Source organism: Balaenoptera ricei, chromosome 4 (assembly GCF_028023285.1).
Source record: "Balaenoptera ricei isolate mBalRic1 chromosome 4, mBalRic1.hap2, whole genome shotgun sequence".
In the NCBI taxonomy this organism is placed as follows: Eukaryota; Metazoa; Chordata; class Mammalia; order Artiodactyla; family Balaenopteridae; genus Balaenoptera; species Balaenoptera ricei.
The window spans coordinates 81,199,756-81,204,677 of NC_082642.1; the positions used below are offsets into that span (position 1 = coordinate 81,199,756).

The 4,922-nt window shown below is 41.5% G+C and overlaps 1 pseudogene; it reads left to right on the plus strand.

The window, feature by feature from the left end:
* The first annotated feature begins 1,714 nt into the window (after nt 1-1,714).
* Nucleotides 1,715-2,229, plus strand: LOC132364713 (histone H3.3A-like; annotated as a pseudogene).
* The last annotated feature ends 2,693 nt before the right edge of the window (nt 2,230-4,922 follow it).

Sequence of the window (4,922 nt, forward strand, 5' to 3'; positions counted from 1 at the left end):
AGAGGGGAAAGAAGAGATGCCTAGAATTTTACCTCAGGCATGTTATTTTTAAAGGTCAACTAGAAGAGAATGGGCAAGTAGAAGAAAGTGAAAAGTAAGAACCAGAGAGGCAGGAGGAAAAACAGGATGGTATTTTGTCATCCATCCAAGCCAAGGTAAGGAGCTGAGAAATGGTTAGCAGTGTTAAATTCAGCTAAGTTAAGTAAAATGAAGACTAACATTTGGGGGTATGGGGCTTATGGTAACCTTTGAGAATGCAGTTTCAGTGGAGTTTTGGAAGTTGAATGGGCCACAGGCAGATGCCTTCATCTAGAAGCCAGAGGGGGGAGTAGCTCGTAAAGAAGTCTGCTCAGTGGAATATATACTGGCTGAAGAAGTCCATAGCTGCAGACTGCCACTTTGGTGTGTCATCACCCTGATCGACTGCCATGACCCACATTAAATACTCTAACCAGGGACAGAGGTGTCTTGACATCCAAGCTGACATTCCTAGGCCTAAACTTATACCACACACACATACATACACACACCTAGAGACATGTACAGACACCTAAATATGTGTAAAAAACAAACACTATGGTGTACTACAGAATATAAAAGTAATAGATTTTTAAAATATAAAGCATGAAATTTCAAAGAAATTTTATGTTTGCATCATGTTACTTCAAATTTCTAGGCCTCCTTCAACTCCCGCCCTCAACTCCACACTTATCCCACCCCTGTGTGGGGTGTCTATATTCATTCTCCTCAGCCATGGGGACATTTGGATGAACAAGTTTGATAGGCTGAGAGAAGGCATGTGTCTACAGGTGCCAAGAATCAGGAGGTGATTTCCAGTGCTGGAATCTCTTTGACTTCTGGGCACCACCTATCCCTGAGGAACCTGGAGAACTGTTGCTTAGGGCCCTTCCCAGCAGAATATGTCAACCTTGTGGTTTGACACTTTCATTTACCATCCTTCACATCATACTATCCATCTGCCACAACTTCTGTCCACACCAGGCCCACAAACAGCCCATGGTCCATTGCATACCCTACAACTCAGACCCGGGGACCACAGAGAGGGTCACGATGTCCACAAACATGTAGACAAGGAACTTCCAAGTTCTTACTGATGCCAGCACTGGCTTCAGTGCCTAGGTCACCAGTAGAGAATGGATATGGGATAAGGCCTTGACAGCCTTCCCATATTTCTGTGCAACTCGGAACTTATTGAGGGCTTCTCAGAACAGCTAATGGAATATCGGCCCTGCTTTATAGACAGAGGTTTTACATATAGACTCTGGGCTGTGCACACTTCTTTGTTTTAAACATCACATGTTCTCTGTATGAGAAGATACCCCTGGAATTGAGTGTGGCTATGCGTGACGGCTCTGGCTCCAGCTCTCTGAAACCTTCGCCTGCTAGGCTACCCTCTAGGTCTCCTACCAGGAGAAAGAAATTTGGACTGAAGGGTCATGGAAGGTTTGGGAGGAAGGTCTGCCCTACATTCTAGGAAGTTGACTCGGTGGCTCTGTGGAGGGCAGATGAGAGAGAATAAAGATTAGAGGTTGGGGGAACAATTGAGATTTTTCTTTAATGAGTCAGTGGTTCTCAATAGGGGTGATACTGCTCCTGAGACATGTTTTGAAATTTTGTGGGATCTTATGATTTGCTACTAGTGTTTAGTGAACAGGAGTCAAGAATGATAGGCATCGAATGCAGAGCGGTTTGGTCGGTAGTCGGAGGAGCTTCTTCCATTAGTTCGGCGACTGCGGTTCTTCATTGGGCAGCAGGAGCGGCGCGGCTGTCGGAGAAGCGGCGTAAAACTTCGGCATTGGGTGAAAGAAAATGGCCCGAACCAAGCAGACTGCTCCTAAGTCCACGGGTGGCAAAGCGCCCTGCAAAGAGCTGGCCACTAAAGCGGCCGGGAAAGCGCCCCCTCTACCGGCGGGATGAGAAAACCTCATCGCTACAGGCCCGGGACCGTTGCGCTTCGAGAAATACGTCGTTACCAGAAATCCACCGAGCTTCTGATCCGGAAGCTGCCTTTCCAGAGGTTGGTGAGGGAGATAGCCCAGGATTTCAAAACCGACTTGAGGTTCCAGAGTGCCGCTTCAGGAGGCTAGTGAAGCGTAACTGGTGGGTTTATTTGAAGATACTAATCTGTGTGCCATCCACGCTAAGAGAGTCACCATCATGCCCAAAGACATCCAGTCGGCTCGCCGGATACGGGGAGAGAGAGCTTAAGTGAAGGCAGTTTTTATGGTGTTTTGTAGTAAATTCTGTAAAATACTTTGGTTTACTTTGTGTCTTCTTCTGTAAGAAATTGTTTGTAATATGCTGCATTTGTACTTAAGTCATTCCATCTTTCACTCAGGATGAATGCGAAAAGTGACTGACTGTTCACAGACCTCAGTGATGTGAGCACTGTTGCTCAGGAGTGACAAGTTGCTAATATGCAGAAGGGATGGGTGATATTTCTTGCTTCTCATGATGCATGTTTCTGTATGTTAATGACTTGTTGGGTAGCTATTAAGGTACTAGAATTGATAAATGTGTACAGGGTCCTTTTGCAATAAAACTGGTTATGACTTGATCCAAGTGTTTAACAATTGGGGCTGTTAAGTCTGACCATACATCACTGTGATAGAATGTGGGCTTTTTCAAGGGTAAAGATACAAGTCTTAACCACAGTGTAACTTACAGTTTCCTTATTAAAAAAAAAAAAAGTAAACCTGGCAGCTATAGAATCCACTATGTGCATTTATAATAGCTATTTTATATATTGCAGTGTCAACATTTTTAAATTAAATGTTTTACATTCAAAAAAAAAAAAAGAATGATAGGTATCTAGGCAGTTTAGGCCAAACAACTAAAAATTGTTCTGAATTCCACATAAAAAACTGAATATTCCTTTCTATAATAGTCTGGACCTGGCATTTAACACTGTTTTACCAATATACACACTACTAATGATATTCGAGTCCTAATACAACACACCTGTACTGGTCTGCATTTATAACTATGATGCTCAAATTATGAAGAGGTGCAAGCATTTGACTGCTTGATCACACACACTAGTTTACTGAAATATGTTATTATTTTGTTATAAACTACTTTCCTTTATTTCTCTATGTATTAAAGTCAGGGTATTATTTTGTTGTTTGTGGAACGATATATTTTGATAGATTATATTATCTATAATTTTAATTTCCATATACTGAACAGTCATCATGAATATTTTTAATTTTTATTTATTTTTTAGGAAAGAAAGCATTACATCTAACAGTGTTGAAAATGACTGGTTTAGATGATAAATACTGAGAGCCTAGGCAAAGCCCTGTGGGAAAAAGAAAGTCACTATGGATATAGAACTAACAGAATTTGGAAAATGATTTGATTCAGTGGATTAAAATTAAGCTCTGTTTCAACTTTCTCTTCTGCAGGGTAAATAAACTAAATAAACCCAGAGCCATCATCCAACTTGGCCTGCTTCACAAACCTTGCATTATCTTGGTTGCTGTCTCCAGAATCACTTCCCTGAGTCTCAAAATGGTATTCAGTTCTATATCGCCAAAAGAAGCTTAAATATATTGAAATGAGGAGCCAAGACTCCCAACCCCCAAACAAATAAGCCATGTACCAGCGCACAGATCTGACCATGAACATTAATACACACATGTAGCAGACACTGTCAGTAGCCTGAAAATATTCCCTCATCTTCTGTATCTGCTGAGTGACTTGCAACTGTCAGCACTTGCATTTCTTTGATTAAGAGGCTTCTTTGGCCACTGAAGCCTGTTTTGCCCAATGAAGGAGGCTGGAAGGGCTAGAATGAATGCATCTCCCTATTCCCTAAACAGCCCTCAAACAATAACTGGCTGCAGTTGGTGTATAAATAACCCAGCTACCCAGTCCCTTTTGTGCAGTAACTCTAAGGTGTGTGTCCCATATTGACCCCCAGGAGTTTCCCCAATAGGATAAATCTCCAGTCACCCACAGTTGTAACTGACTTGATAACATACCCCATATTGACTACCTTTTTTGGCGTATTTCCTTCTTCCTCTCCTGGTGTTTATTTTCCCTCCCCATCAAACTACTTTGCTATCATATTCTTGTCTGAGTGTCAGCTTCTGGGAAACCCAAACCAAAACAACTTGTTATCTGTTGCACTGGGGACCTCTTGTAGTTGATGGATGTAGTCAAAGAGCACAGACCCAGGAGACAGGCTTGGGTCTAAGCCCAACCTGTACCAACTCACCATCTTACTTCAGGCATTTTAACTCTCTCTCTCTGCTTCAGTTTCCTCACCTTTAAATTAAAGGATTTTGACTACATTAACATTTCCCAGAATGTGTTCATTGGAAGAACATTCCATTTTTGGAATGTTAATAGTTGTTATGGGGAAAAGGTGAAAGAGGAAAGAAGATTCCTGCTCTGTTATACACAGCAGTCTCTATCTACTTCCCAGGATGATGCTGAAGTGGACGTGGAGTGCCTGGCTAAGTGTCTGACACATAGTAGGTGTAAAAAAATGGTGATTGATTTCAAATCCAAAGCAGTTAGCTCATGCTCATATAGAATACATCATCAGTAGGCAGTGATTCTTAACCTGAAGTTCATGTACTCTCTGAAATTGTAATAAAAATTGTACACTCTGTGCTCCTGTGCCTTTTCCTGGGGCGAATCTCTCAGATTTAATTGGATTTTTAGACTCGCTAAAAGATTAAGCCTTAAGCCATGTTGTCTTAAGCCATCTGGTCTTATCAGTTGTTTTAAAACATAGAAGGAAATCATTACTTCCTAGTTTTAATGATCAAACAACAAACACCTATTAATCATCCTATCTCCCTTTTAGGGGAACACTCCAAGTCTTTGTGCAGTGGTCTCTCATTAAAATTTCTGAGATATGAATTCAAAATGCATAAGTGATGTACAAA